At 48.5% G+C, this 16,244-nt stretch overlaps 1 non-coding gene across 1 annotated transcript; it reads left to right on the top strand.

Annotated features, from left to right (window-relative positions):
- The first annotated feature begins 5,167 nt into the window (after positions 1–5,167).
- Positions 5,168–5,240, top strand: TRNAS-CGA (transfer RNA serine (anticodon CGA)). The gene has a single exon. It is a non-coding gene; the product is annotated as a tRNA-Ser (tRNA).
- The last annotated feature ends 11,004 nt before the right edge of the window (positions 5,241–16,244 follow it).

The raw sequence follows: 16,244 nt of genomic DNA, 5'->3' as shown, positions 1-16,244 counted from the left end.
TCGAGTTAGAGATGGAACGCGCTCGTAATGGAAGTCAGGCACACGGTGCAGGAGAACGAGTATTGTTCAAAATGACTGACCTGATGCGGCCGTTTAAGCTTGGAGAGGACATTGGTTTGTTCCTGGTTAACTTTGAGCGAACGTGCGAGAAGCAGGGGTTCTCTCGGGAAACGTGGCCACAGCGCTTGCTCACTTTGCTACCCGGCGAGGCGGCCGACGTAGTCGCTCGCTTGGAGAGAGAGGAGGCAGAGGATTTCGACAAAGTGAAATCGAGTCTGCTAAAAAAGTACCGGCTGTCAGCGGAGGCGTTCCGTCGGAAGTTTCGGGAAAATGAGAAAGGCAAGAGTGAGTCATACACAGAGTTTGCGTACAGGCTTATGTCAAACATGCAGGAGTGGCTCAAAGAAGAGAAAGCGTTTGGTGACCACGAGAAAGTTCTGCAGTGTTTCGGGCTAGAACAGTTTTATAGTCGGTTACCTGAGAACGTGCGGTACTGGGTCTTGGATAGGCCAGACGTTAGTACGGTGGCTAGAGCCGCTGAGTTAGCCGAGGAGTTTGTGACGCGTCGGGCTCGCGGAGCTAAGGACGGTCAAAAGGGTGAATTTGGCTCCAAGTTTGAGAGGCCGAAGTTCACACCCATGAGAGCAAAGGGGGATACACGTAGTGCGGATGCGAGTGAAAGCAGTCCGACCGAACGTAAGGAGACGGCGGCAGCCGAAGCCGAACGCAGAAAGCGGTTCGAGGCGAGGCAAGCGCGCCTGTGTTATACGTGCCAGAAGCCGGGTCACTTTTCGGCGCAGTGCCCAGAAACAAAACCAAAAGTCGTGTTTTTGTCTATATGCAGCACTGACGAGAACATGAAGCTTCTCGAGCCTTACATGCGAGACCTCCTCGTGAACGGGAAAGAGTGCCGAGTGCTTCGCGATTCCGCAGCTACAATGGATGTAGTTCACCCCTCTTACGTAGAACCCGATATGTTCACGGGCGAGTGCGCATGGATCAAGCAAGCAGTGGAAGCTCATAGCGTGCGTCTGCCGGTAGCAAAAGTGCTTATTGAAGGACCTTTCGGAGCACTTGAGACGGAGGCCGCAGTGTCATCTAGGCTGCCCCCCCAGTACCCGTACCTATTTTCGAACAGGTCCGATCACCTCCTGCGCGAGAAGGGGCTTTTGTTTGGTGAGGCTAGCGTTCAGACCTTAACCAGATCGAAGGTTCGGGAGCTCGCTGCAAAGGCGGTAGTTGCGGGGCCGACGTTGTTGAACGATGAAAAAGGGTCAGAGGCGCAGCAAGCTAGTATTCAGAGCACGCCCGAACGGGATAAAATTGAGCCTGTAGCGTTAAAGGCACCAGATACTGGAGAGGAAATTCCCGATGCGGGAAAGTTAGAAGAGCTTCAGGTCGAGCTTCCGGGACTAGGCTCAGTGACAAACAGGAAAGACACCGATCAAGTCATTAGTGACTTAATAAGTAAAGCATCGCTGTCGCCTGAGCAGAAAACCGAACTACACCAGCTCTTACAAGAGTTTCAAGGTCTGTTCTCTGAGAGGCCTGGTAGGACTTCTGTCCTTACTCATGACATAGAACTTACCTCCCCAGAGCCAGTACGATCCAAGGCGTACCGGGTGTCACCCCGCCAGAGCGAGATTATGGAGGCTGAGGTAAAGAAAATGCTACAGCTCGGTGTTATTGAAGCGGGTGAGAGTGATTATACCTCCCCTTTGATTTTAGTTGAGGTACCGGGCAAGGAACCTCGTCCTTGCGTCGACTACCGCAGGCTTAATTCCATCACTAAGGATCAAATTTATCCGATCCCTAACATCGAGGAGCGCCTTGAGAGAGTGAGTAGCGCTCAGTTTATTTCCACCCTAGATCTTGTCAGGGGTTATTGGCAGGTTCCACTTACAGAAGAGGCTAGTAGGTATGCGGCGTTCATTTCACCAATGGGGACATTCCGTCCTAAAGTTTTGAGTTTTGGTTTGAAGAACGCGCCATACTGCTTTTCAAGCCTCATGGATAAAGTGTTGCGGGGACAGCAAGAATTCGCTTTACCGTATCTAGACGACGTAGCGATATTCTCCGCATCCTGGCCGGAACATATGGCGCACTTGCGGGCAGTGCTAACCCGCCTGCGCGATGCGGGCTTGACAGTCAAGGCTCCCAAGTGCCAGTTAGCACAGGCCGAGGTTGTCTACCTCGGACACGTGATTGGTCGGGGTCGACGCCGCCCCTCTGAAATAAAGGTGGCCGCGGTGCGAGACTTCCCGCAACCGCGCACGAAGACCGATATTCGGTCGTTCTTAGGTGTCGCCGGCTACTATCAGAGGTACATCCCCAGGTACTCTGATATCGCGGCTCCCTTGACGGATGCTCTAAGAAAGACAGAGCCGCAAACAGTCGTCTGGGATGAGACGAAGGAAAGAGCTTTTAGCGCCCTAAAGAGCGCCCTAACAAGCCAGCCTGTGCTACGATCGCCCGACTACACAAAAGGGTTCGTTGTTCAGTGTGATGCTAGTGAGCGAGGCATGGGCGTTGTACTGTGCCAACGGGAAAATGGGGAAGTAGAACACCCCGTCCTGTATGCTAGTCGTAAGCTGACCAGTCGTGAGCAGGCGTATAGCGCCACCGAGAAAGAGTGTGCGTGTATCGTGTGGGCCGTTCAGAAATTGTCATGTTACCTAGCTGGCTCGAGGTTTATCATTGAAACGGATCACTGCCCTCTCCAATGGCTGCAGACCATCTCTCCCAAAAATGGCCGCCTCCTGCGCTGGAGCCTCGCTTTGCAACAATATTCCTTTGAGGTGCGTTACAAAAAGGGGAGTCTCAACGGTAACGCCGATGGCTTAAGTCGAAGCCCCTAACGTGGGAATCAGCCTCAAAATTGCTTGTTACTGATGTTTTTCTTCCTGAGGCAGGATTTTTTTTAACTTATTGCTTTTGTGTAGTGTTTCAAAGTGATGATGTGCTTTTTAGTGCAATTTTTCCGATTTGTGGACGCGTTCTGAGTGCTGCTAAACTACTGTAAGGAACTAGGCAGCAGTATAAAAGGGGAAAGAGCCTGGCAGGGCTTAGTGAGGGTTGTGCCGTGCTTGCTGACTGAGCGGTTGACTTTCAGGCGTGGTTCTAACGTTTGCCGGAAACGAGAACAAAAATGTCAACTCTCCCGAAGTCACTTTGCAGTGTCCTGTGTGCACCTGAACGTGAGAACGAGGGCTTCTCTGTGCGCTGCGCTCAAGAAACGCCAAAGGACGCCCGACTTCGGTTATGAGCATCATCGAGCGACATCCCTCCGGACAGCGGATGCAGTCCCCTGACCATCGGGATCTCCTTCCCCCGGCGGGGCGGTCTGTTACGTTTCGCCTACAACGCGCGGTAATGCCGGCGCGGATGCAACGGACGCCGGGGCTTTGTTCAAAACGGCGGACATTTTGGCCTGTTCGACGCCGCCGCAACGCCTACCCGCCAAGCGTGTCCAGGCGTGTTTCAGTGCCACGTGTCTTCGTGTGTGCGTGTGTGTGTGTGTGCCCTCGCTTGTCAAAGCGCGGCAGCCGGGGAGCGGAGTTCCCCGAATGAGGAGCCTGGACGTCTCTCGGCTCAACTGTTCGCGCCGTCGTGTGGGTGAGGGTTGGCGATGCGTCACTACACTCGGTTCAGCAGGTCTCTCGGCCCGACAGTTCGCGCCGTCGTGGGGTCATGCTCCGCCGTCCCGTGACCTTCATCCCGTGACCTTCATCCCGTGACCTTCTCTTTTGGACCGCGACGCCGAGGGTATAAGAGCAGCTGCCCCCGGACGCCAGGAGAGAGGCTCCGATTTGTACTGTTGAGTTACGTGCTCTCCCGTCTCTCCACTTCGGTCGACCTGACCGGCCGCTCTTTTGCTATGTTAGAATAAACAAGTTGTTCTGTTACCAGTCTTCTCATGCTTTGCCGGGACCTTCGGATGCTTCCAGTGCCCCAGGCCGCCAGGCCAACGCTACCCTTGGGGCTTGCGACCCATTGGCAATAACGGGCGTCAGCACCGAGACCCCAACAACTCGTGCCAGCGGTGCGATTACAACAGCCCTAATCTACAATTGTGTCTCGGGAACAGGTCATTGGCGCTACCACTCTTTTTTCTTTCTCTGTTGGACGTATAATAATACAAATGATATTTATCACTCTGGGCTCAAGTCAGAACTGCAGATTGACCGGCAAGGCTTTGAGGTCTTGGCTCTAACAGCCAATAGTAAATCTGAAGATTTATAATCCACTCTCTTTATCTCTGATGTATTTAGACAAAAACGTTTAACTGTAAGCATGTTTTGTCGTTCTGGTCTTTATCGCTTCCTGTCTACGTTCCATCATGGCTGCCGCTTATCATCCGGGGAACTTTGCACTCCGACAAAGAATGGAACAAAGCCAGACCCGCACAGACCATTATTAGAGCCGTGACGTTTTTTTATTCCTGCTGTTCGAAATCATGACAGTGGACATAATCTCCATTCGCCCCGCATGGTGGCTTAAGGGCTATGGTGTTTAGGTAGTAGCAACATGTTTGTTGCTACATTACTTCAATGCTCATCGCCTTCGAGCGTCTGTTCATCCTGATTCATCTTTATTCATCGTTATATTTCATCGATGGCGCCTACAAACACAGACACCAAGGACAACATAGGGGAAATTACTTGTGTTTAATAAATGAAATAAGGAAACGATAAATTAATGGAAATTTAAAGTGGATGAACAAAGTGGACGGCGAAATGCGAAGGTTGTGGGTTCGGTTCCCACCTGCGGCAAGCTGTTTTTTCATCCACTTTAAATTTCCATTAATTTATCGTTTCCTTATTTCATTTATTAAACACAAGTAATTTCCCCTATGTTGTCCTTGGTGTCTGTGTTTGTTGGCTTCTCATGATATGGCTAATAAAAATCGGGACCCTCGGTTAACCCCCTCTCTTCTCGTTTATTACATAACGAGGGTGTCGAATCCGGCAACATTGATGCCTTCAGGTAGCATGTGTGGGTTTATTGACCAGTTGCCTTCACCCAAAAAGATCACGTTCTCGTGACGCCTGCGGCAAGAAGGACGTTCCACGTCCGCCGCCAAGGTATGCGAGTGATGGCGCTGGCTAACACTCCCAGAGTTCTACTAGGACACATAAATACCCAAGAAAGTGGATGGGGAAACAGCGCCGCGGTAGCTCAATTGGTAGAGCATCGCACGCGAAATGCGAAGGTTGTGGGTTCGGTTCCCACCTGCGGCAAGCTGTTTTTTCATCCACTTTAAATTTCCATTAATTTATCGTTTCCTTATTTCATTTATTAAACACAAGTAATTTCCCCTATGTTGTCCTTGGTGTCTGTGTTTGTTGGCTTCTCATGATATGGCTAATAAAAATCGGGACCCTCGGTTAACCCCCTCTCTTCTCATCGATGGCGCCTGTGACGTATGTGTGCGTCTTCTTTGTAATTGTGCTTTTGCACGGCAATATGTCGTAAAGCAAACGCCAAGTTGCCCGTCAACAAGTGCTACTGGTTGATGTTCATCGTGGGATGGGTTCTCCTAGAATTTCTTTTACATTATATTGAGATTTTATGTTAAAGGACATGAAGGACGTTTTATAATCTCAGACCGCGCTTTTCGTGTGTTACGCTTACCGCTAGCGCTGTTTACACACTGAGGCAACAACTGCAGTTAAACCAGAGCATGAATGAGGGCTCTTCTGGATTGTGTTTGTTAACGTCTCCTATTTGGAAATCGTTTCATCGATAATCTTGTCATTTCCCCTATTAAGTATGCGCGAAGCACCACTCAACTCCAGCTATATGACTATAAAAAGTTTGTGATGCTCTATTTGTATTCAAATTATTAGAATTAGCGATGTAAGTTAATGGGTGTTATTCCAACTAAAGGTCTTTGTGCTTTCGAGGTAGGAAAGGCTTTAATTTATTCAGACTTATGTTGCCTGTAATGTACACCACTAATCCAATAAATAAATTCTCATGGCACTGTGTGGGGCTTTCGAGGTACGAAGGGCTTTGATTTATTTCAACTTATGTTGCCTGTAATGTACACCTCTAATCCATTAAATATATGTAACTTCACACGGCACTGTGTGTGGTGCCATCTGGTCCTTTGAATGGATGAACGAATGGATGGATGGATGGATGGATGGATGGATGGATGGATGGATGGATGGATGGATGGATGGATGGATGGATGGATGGATCGATGGATGGATCGATGTTATGAGCGTCCCCTTTCGAAGCGGGCGGAGGGTTGCGCCACAAGGCTCTTGCTATTATACTGCCTAATGTCCTACCTAGCTTAAAAAAAAACACTATGAACTCTCACAACCAAATTTTCTGTCCTCCTATTGCGAACTTTGGTTTTGTACGTCTTCTCCATTTGTATCGTTCCCCTACTTTTCTTCCAACAATCATACAATCGCCTCTTACTAATCTCTATTGCGGACTTGTTTACTTTTCCACTCCTCTCGCTTAACCGAAGGGCTTCAAGGAGGCCAGTGGTGCCTAAATCATCCTCTGTGCAGACGACTTCACATTCCAATAAAACATGCTACATCAAATATTCGAGATGGTCAGCGCCCTGTCTCGAGCATGAGTTGTAAGTGCGTGTGTGCTCCTATCACATGTCCACACTTTTCACCTATTCACGTAACTCCATTTACACCGTTCTGCCATGTGATGCTGCGTCCTTTCTTTCCACCTATTTATTACTCGTTCGTAAATGAATCATAAGTACCAGGGAAACCTGGCGTAGTTAGCGCACTTTTCTCAAGCATAGACGTTTTCGTCGAGAACAGCGCGAAGTTCCTCTCGAGCGTGGGGCGTGGAAGTACGATGCCATACGCGGCCGCCTCTTCAATGATTTTGCGCGGGAGTGTTCGCGCAGTTAGCACAGCCCAGCCAGAATTACTGCGAAGCCCCGAGTGCTCACGTTGAAAAAGTGCGTACGCTTCAGAAAGATTTAGCTGGGGGGATGTTACATCAATACATTGAAAAGTAGGAATCACTTGAGAGTGCAGCTCTTGGTTACCCGCTACATTGTTCATCGTCGGCCTCGGCATGAGTGTAGGCTGACGAACGGGGAGGATAAAAGACCGCAGAATAAACGAGGCCACCGAACCAATCGCAATGATGCACGCATGTTGCTGGGTTCCTAGCAGCACAACTAGATGGCTCTGGCGTCCCCATATCCGCGGCAGCGGCGCTGCCAGCTGTGGGGGATAAGAAAAAAAAATTGGCTGAGGTTTAGCTTTTCTAATCCCAGTTATCACGAGCGAAAGTACTGCTTGGCTTGGTTTTGCGAAGACTATGCACACAGTGTTTCATTAAAGTTACTCCACATTCTTTCGCACTCGTTTCACGCGCTGCCCAACGGGTTGTCCGTCAAGTAGTGGTGAAAGCTGGCCGGCGCAGTCGAGCTTGCGCCGGTCGAATCATGTGGCTCGTCAAACCATCGTTGTGGGTTGCACCGGCAGCTTTGTCTCTTTCCTGTTGTAGTTCGTGTTTCTGAAGGACGGCAGTGATTGGAGTAGCTTCGATCTTGGCACGCTTCAGCGCATAGGCGGAGAGTTTTCATTTTTGCATATATATATATATATATATATATATATATATATATATCTTGCACTTGAAGTAACTTCGTGTGAGCTAGAAGAATGGAGCGATGAAGTGATGGCGCTATATGAGTACACCAAAGACCTCATAGTAGGAGTCAATTCAATTTCACAGTCTGAATCTTCTCGGTGCTGCAATCGTTCTTCGGGTAATTGTCGCCTACTTGGCTATCTCTAATACTGCTTCGCCTTTCAGGAGAAACTGCAGCCTCTCTCTCTCTCTCTCTCTTGTTTTACTGCGAGTCCGAGTATAAGTGCTGCTGCGCATGACTGATTTCGATTTTGATTACGACTGAATCCAGCGTGGCCTCATTTAGCTTACTGAGGGAATTATACAGTGTTCCTCAACTGTCATACAACAAGACCTTAAAAAAAAGCTGTTGCGTTACTCGAATAAAGCTAGTGCATGTTGTTTCCAGTACAGTGAAATATCCGCCATAAATTTTTTGTTCATGAGATATAGTTCGGTCAATCAAATTATCTGAATCGAGAACCACTCTCCTAATTTTATAAGTGTGAATGTGGCATTTGTAGGCACCCCAAAATAACAGCTAACTGTGAGGTTTTTAGGGACGTACTAATTACGTACAATCTTTTTCGAGTGGGAAAGAAATCTCACGAAATGTGAAAAATACCTTGTGAGTGTGCTCCAACCCGCATCATAAAGCAGCGCCCCTAAATAAGTTGACTGAAAGCTACTCCGTTGTCTGTGGTAAACCAGAAGAGACAGCACATCACCTTTATAATGGTATGGAAAGAGCACCAACAGCGTGTTTTGCGGCTTAGCAGCTATTCCTTCCTCTCATTTCTGCGTCACACTTATTATCCGTCTCTCGAGGCTCACTGATCACATTGATAACAAAAGTCTCTTGATAACGTGCCCGAAGCGCCACTGTAATTACCCGCAAGATACGAAAAGCAATGCCATTAGCATATAATCTTTCATAATCCCGTCTTTGGTCGCACCGCATCGAAAGAGTGCACGCGAAGCTATATTTGGCGCCAGAAATTTGCTTCGCACCAAAGCCAACATAAATTGAGCGATTTAATTCTCGTGCAAGTGTATACGTGCTGCAAGAACATGTTCGTGTCAAAAAATAAAAGCGAAATAAACAAATAGGGAGGCGACGACGTGTGCAGAAAAGGCAAGACCGATGCGTTCAAGAAAATAAATGTTCCGTTTCTAAATAAACTGAACTGGCAGTCAGGTTGTCTGCATAAAATAAATAAATGAAAAATAAACATCATATTTCAGTGTGCCCTGATTATCTATGAATTGGTATGCTCCGTTCAACACCAGCCTAGAGGACTTGTATCAATAGGCCTCCTTTTGCAGCTATGCAGTACCGTGTCAGTCTTATCAAACCTTCAGTGGATTTGCTGATGACCGACACCAGAATTATACTGCAGACATCCCTTATCCTTGCCTTGAACTAACCTGACGTCCGTCTAAATAATGTATGCATGATATTTCAGATAACCCTAAAGAAAGAAATCGAGTCGAGAGAGGTTAGGTGACTTAGCCGGCCAATTTACACGCTCATTACTTCCAATACCTCGCGCATGAAAAGTTGCATCCAGCCAGCTTAGTTCTCGGCTGCTGCTGTGTGCTGGTGCCCCATCTTGCTGATAGCACCGAAGTGGAGGGCGTGATAGCGGGACTTCGCTGAGAAACGCATCCATCAAATAATCAAGGCCTTCGTTCACGTAACGCTGTCCAGCCAGTGTGCGATCGATGAAGATGGGACCGACTATAGTACCGGCGTAAATTTTGACCCACACATTGAGCGACTACTGGTACTGGTGCCGATTGCGCTTTACCCAGTGTAGATTGGAGTTCCTGCAATGCTGTGCAATATGCAAATTTATCTAGGCATTTCTTCGAAAATTGGCTTCACCTGTGCACATGTTAGTGCTCAAAAAGTCTGGTGAATCATCGGCTTTTGTGAGTACCCAATTCGTGGAAATCTAGCTGATTATGCAGGCATCTATTTTATAGACATTGCTGCTGGTTAAGGTGGCACGTGTGGAAGGCCGTCATTTAGAATCCTCCAAATTCATGTCTTGAGTATTGGTAGCTAGGCGGTCACATCCCGCGCGCTAGCATGAGGGTTTAAGGCCATAAATGCTAGAATGTCCGTGCGTAGGCTGGGACACAAAGATGGAGTCCTGCGCCGCTGTTTCTTGAAGCTGCCGGTTAGTATAAGGTTTTCATGATTTCGTATCATGATCATGACCATGATCATGATTTCATGACACCTGAAAATCGCTCGACCGGCTTGGTCTACCGCTGCAGTTCCATGACTGATCTATATATTTGCGGCCTTCCTCTTCTTGCCATTTGCAGATCCCAAAGCAAGGGTCATGTCTACCGGCTGCTCATTAGAGAAAGACATGGTAACTGGGACAAAACAAAACGCACTGGCGTTGTCAATTCACTTTTCGGGTGATAGGTTTCGTGACAAAAATAAAACATCCGTGCACACTACCTACGCTAAGACAACAGCTGTTACAGCTTGTTTCCAACTAACACAAAACGCGACGTGTTACATCGGCCGGGGCGCAGCAGACGAGACACTAGCTCGATCACGAGGTTTTTCTGTATTTCTTTTCTTTCGTTTTGTATAACTCAGAGGGAGCCTGTTCGAGGGCGCTGCTTTATGATCCGGGTGGGAGCGCAGTCACGTGGTGTTCTCCATCTTTGACAACGTTTGAGGTTTAATGGCGCAAGGGTCAGGTATGGCCAAAGAGCGCCATGCTAGAGGTAAGGAATCTGTCGTGGTCTGATGGGTTCTGTGAATTTAATGTGACGTGGCTCTAAAGGGGCCTAAAGGAGTTGGTGTAAATTGCATAAGAAATTACACGTAATAGAATTATGGCAATGATTAATGACGTGTACTATGATCACTAAAATACATAAAGAAAGAATAATGCATTATATAAAATATGCGAGATGCTAAAATTGTCTAACAGCACTAATGCCTCGCCAGAGCCCTTGAAACGCAAGGGCCGAGAGGCATGTGCTATACGAAACAGCTATCACGGCGGCATCCTCTGAAGAGAGGAGATGTTACGAACGTATGGGGCTAATTACATGTAACACAACATCTTTCAGGAAGCCTAGGACTGCGTTGGTGTCAAAGAGCGGTTCTGGGCCGAGTAACATTACAGGATGAAGGGGAATGTGCTGCCGGTATGCTAACAGAAAATGTTTCTTTCTGTCAGATTCGGCTTTGCGACACTCCACGAGGACGTGGAGGACGGTCAGCCTCTCCCCGCATCTCCCACAGGTTAGAGGTTCATTTCCAGTGAGTAAAAATTGTGGGTGCCAAATGGGTGTCCTATTCTGTCGACCATGTTTTACCGACAGAAGTCGGAAAATGCTCATTGCCTTGCTGGGATGGTCACGGGAGGTGCGGCCGTAAACGAGACACGACATTGGCATCGCGGCAAATTTCGATGGCAATAATGTTCGAAAGGCGATCCGCGTGCGCGGCAGAGAGAATGGCAAGGCTGACAAGTGAGTTAAACCCCCTTTATTGGAGTTCTAGCGAGGACGCGAACTCGTCGCGCACCCGGCTATTCCCATGTCGCAACTGGCAGGTCTATAGCCCACCGGCCCGGTCACGGGCACGCCGGACAGTCAGGATTTGCTTGTCTAGAGCGGAGCTATGCAAACCCGAGTCCACCTCCTCCGTGCTGAACTTGGCGTAACTCAACCCGCACTCCCGGAGCATGTGTGCTAGAGTGGAGGTCTGCCTGCGGAACGGGCAGGCGTCGTCGCGATATAAGACCGTGGTAAACCGCGCAGAACGGTAAGACACGGATGTGTGCCGTTCAGAAAGAGTCTAAGAGAAACGACTGGCGCCCTATTGAACTGGAAAATGCAGCTCCTACCGCGGCCGTACTCCACTCACTCGGAGGAAAGGGTCGAGTCCGGCCCCGCGCCCGTGAGCCTGCCAAATTGCTTCGGCCCTCAGGAACTAGGGCGCTGCGCTTGCGCAGTTTGGCATCGCAAAAGGCAGATTATGCTCTCGTCCTAAAATATGCCATTAGGCTAATACCAGCTCGACTAACAAGTGGTCCTTCTGCTCAATATTCATCGTGGGATAGGCACTGCCAGAATATTTTTCACATTACTTTGTGATGTTACACTAAAGGACGTGAACAAAGCCTGTTATTCTGAAACAACGAAAAAAGAATGTTGTGATTACCCCTAATGTCAATTATATGTGCACGCGATATCTGCAGCTTAGCTAGAGGCCGTACGTAGGCTTTTCAAGATTGTGTATATTAGCAGCTCTAGCGTAAAATGGCTCCATTGACAATGATGTTCTCAGGTGTTGCACGGATTGTGCAGATGTCAAGTGACCCGTTGAAGTTTCTAGAAGTCAAGAAATTGAAGTGATATCTGCTTAAGCAAATTATGTAAACTTGAGATGTCGAATTCTGTTACAAGTCTAGCGAATTCTAAGTGATGTCTGCTTAAGCGAATGATGAAAATTCGAGATGTTGAATTCCCGTTAATGGAACGAAGTGTCTGTGGGCTCTCCTGATAAGAAGGCCTACGTTTAAATAATGTTGCCCATACTGCACACTGCTAATCGAATAAATGAATGTAACTTCCGACGGCACAGTGTGTCTTGCGATCTAGTCGATTAATAAGAAAGACGGTCAGCACACTCTCTCGACCATGAGCGAGAATTCTATGCGCTCCCACCAGATGCCCCCACTTTTCCATTTTCAGTTCACTCCATTAACAACGTTCTCTCTAGTGATGTTGCGTCCTTTCTTTGACCCTATTATTGGTTTTTAAATGAATCATAAGAACATCATGAAAACATCACGCAGTTAGCGCTCCTTTGTCAAGTATGGGCGTTTTCATCGAGGACAACCAAAACCTTCTCCCTTTACTGAAGCGTGGAAGTACGGCGGCATTCGTGGCAGCGCCTTCAATGCTTTCGCGCTTGGGTTCACGCGCAATTACCACATCCAAGGGGACATTATGGCGAAACCCAGCATGCTCACGTTCAAAGGTGCGTAGACTTGCGCAAGCTTTAGCTCGGCGGATGCTACCTAAATAGATGCGAAAGTAGAAACCGTTTTAGAGAGCAGGCTCTTAGGCAACCATTCCTGCGTTCAGCGTCGGCCTAGACGTCGGCGTAACCGAACGAACCCAAAGAATGAAAAATGGCCGAACGAACGAGTCCACTCATCCAATCGCATCGAAGCGCGCGCGCAGATGGGTTGCTTGCAGCACCACGAGATGGCTCTTGCATCCGGACATCCGCGTCAACGTCGTCGTCGTCGACCGTGCGGGGTATCAAAAAAATCACCGAAGGTTACGATACTCTTTATTGCGAAATTAGAGCGCAGCTCTATGAGTGCTTTCACTTCCCGATACATTCAGGCAAAAACCTCGAGAGAGACATGTACCAGGCCTGGTAACCGTCGAAAAGCTTATCCGCAGGTCAAGCACCTCATCTTTTACACAAGACTCGTCGAAGGTTCCAGTGTAATCACTGGTTCAGCGTGGCCCCCGGAAAGTACTATACAATTCGCGTCGCCCTTACAATCAGATTACAAAACAATCGCAAATCATGACAATCGAAAGAAGCGCAAACGAGACACAAACCAAACAAACCAAAGAAGCTCGAGTGAAAGGTGACGCGAGGAGACGATCGTACGAAGCGAACCGCCCGTCTGCGACCATATACGAGTACGCATCGAGCGGTCGGGCGGGTCCGCATGACACCTGTTTCACGCGCGCACGTCACTAAGGTTGTCGATCTCATTGGTCTCCATTGTTTGCGGCTCGCGCCTTTCATTTCCCGTTCCACGTTCGCACTTTCATCGTTCGCTGTGCTCGTTAGCTCAATTACGCCACCGACACCGACGCTCGCCGCAGGAACGGGTGCGTAACAGCTGCGCTCTAAAAGAATGCGCCTACGATTACGATCGTTTCAGAATATGAAAGACACCGGTAGCGAAGAGAGCCTGAAAAGGAAAGTGGAGAAGAAGGTCACAGCGAAAGCAGGAGGAAAACGGAAGAGGAGGGTATGGCGGAAGGGTGAGGCAGTAAGTGGAGTGCCTCACAAGGCGTACTTTACGGCCCTGTCGCCGCTCGCCAGAGTAACGTGCGTCATCACGCTGATGCCGATTACGTAATTAGTAAGGCATGCCGCGAGTGCCTCCACCGATGCCATATAGGGAGACAAAGCTATGGCCTGGCCTTAGGGCCCACTCTGCATGTGCTACTTCACCTGCGCGGCCGCCGCTAGAGGACGCCCTCCGCGCGAACCACGCATTGTGGCGTTTACGCTTTCTTTCTGAACAACGACCGACGTAACCGGTGGAAGTGCCTGATCAGGGGGCGAGCGCCGCCTCTTAATATACATCGGCTCAGTTCTCCGACACCAATGGTTCCTTCACGACCACCAAGCACCGCTAGGGATGTGTGTCTCGAAGAAAGAGTATGTGTGGAAAATAAAGAGTGCCCTTCAACTGTGCATGCGTACATGCCTTTCGAATTCTTTCCCTTAGTATACCGCGAATCGAAAGCACCTAAAGAGCGGCTCTCACATTTCGCACTATTGAGTATCGTAATCGCCGGCGAATTTTTTTTCGGCAATCACTGCTCCAAATTTGGTCACGGACGAAAAAAAAAATCTTGTGGTCCTTGAATCGGATTTGTTATTTAGGGCGTTGATCTTTGTAAAAGTTATCAGCGATCGCAACTTTTCAGAAACTGAAAGTAACTAAGCAGTGAAAAATGACATCACATTTCTGTAAACTCAATAAAACAGTACTACTTAAGCGAATAAATTTGATATAACATTCATGGTCAATACGTACACCAATAATTTGTTGGTACAATTATTGCAGCACCCTTGTAAACATATAACAAATTCACGCGGGCACCCCGATGAAGATGACGAACGCTTTCTGGCTCTCCAGCTGTCGGCTGAACTGGCTAGCGAGGCATTAACCTTTGTCAATACACTTTGTAAATAGAAATGAAGGAAATTACGGTCACTGACCAAGTCTGATGAATAGTCTGACGTTCCGGAACCGCGTACGGGTTCCTTGTTCACTCAGAGTGAACAAGGAACCCGTACGCGGTTCCGGAACGTCAGACTATTCATCAGACTTGGTCAGTGACCGTAATTTCCTTCATTTCCGTGCTTGACCAGACGAACTTTCGTCGAACCCTTAATTACTTTGTAAATAGTCTCCAGTTCTTATTCGTTCGTTCGCGCAGCAATATTAATAATGTGCCACCTTTGTCCGCTTTGGATGTTCAACGGATGCAGTTGACAGAGTGGCGGGGTCTGGTATTGGGACATATTATACAGATTTGCAAACTTCGTATCTCTAATTTTTTACTTGGTCGACAATTCTTGCAAAAGAAATAAAGCTTTTGAACCAAAGCTTCCTTTCAGCAGTGGCTAGAATTTACCTGTCTTTTTCAATGGCAACAATACTCGTCTATATTGGCCCACGGGCTATCACAGAAAAGCTTCTCTCCGGTTTACAAGTACTCAAAAAGGCGGCATTGGACTTGGTCCTGAGTAGAGCTTTATCCTAAAGGCGGACAGAAGTGTCCCATACGAACCTCAAGCTACTGTGCCAAAATTTTGTTAACGCACACATGTGCTATATACATTACTACACATAGCTAATTCTTTTTTCTTCTTTTGGATTTCATTTGAACCAGACAGTTCAGGGTCATCCCACACCAAGTGTGACGTGTCAGCTCGCATTTTGCTATTAGAAATATTGTTAACTATTGCCTTGCTCACAGTATCTGGGAGTTATCTTCCAAGGTGTTTCTGCCGAAAATAGTTTCCTTGTTACGTTACGTTTTCATTCCGATAGGAATTATAAGGACACTCCAGCCGCATTTCTGCCGTCGCCGTTGGCGTAGCCGTCAGGTTCCGTACGAGTAAAAACGTGCGAGGTTGAGCCGGCGAACGCGGTTCAATATCGCGTGCCCGAGCGAGGAACGCGGCCCGGATGCATGCGCTCTCCTATAGAGCGCGAGGCAAGGGTGTGAGCCGAGGGAGGAGGGGCTTTCTTCTCGGGCGGCTGCTGCAGCGCCTCGATGTCCTCCTCGCCCGCAGGTCCACACAGAGTGGAGGCTACCGCGGCGTCTATAATGGCGTTGGCCACGCGAATCACGGACGCTGTTGTAAACGCCTAGGGCGGACGCCGCAGAGACGCATTTCCGACGCTCCTGTGTCTTGAACGCGTTCTGCGACGAGCCTAAAGTCCGCGCCGGCGTGGGCCTCATTTTCAAAGCGATCTGCGATGTTTCCAGACATCGAGTCGTGCCGGTAGCTAAGTATGCGCTGTGCTTTCGACGTTTCGTACACGTTGAAGTGGCATACGCACGGAGGTCAACTGGCTCGCGCCTGTTGCCGCGATTCCTCACTCCATTGTTTTCATTGAAGGTTTCCGCTGTCATCGAGCGACGCATGTGTCCATGTTTACCTGTGTGCGCGTGAACCCATGCTGGTTAAATTAAAACATGTTGACGGGCTAGTTTGCTTGAATCCATGATAGGATGTGTAATCGAGACTGAACAAGGACGTAGAAAGAAGCAGAAACACAAAGATAGCGCTG

Source organism: Dermacentor andersoni, chromosome 9, assembly GCF_023375885.2.
Source record: "Dermacentor andersoni chromosome 9, qqDerAnde1_hic_scaffold, whole genome shotgun sequence".
In the NCBI taxonomy this organism is placed as follows: Eukaryota; Metazoa; Arthropoda; class Arachnida; order Ixodida; family Ixodidae; genus Dermacentor; species Dermacentor andersoni.
This window is presented reverse-complemented; position numbering and strand designations above follow the sequence as displayed.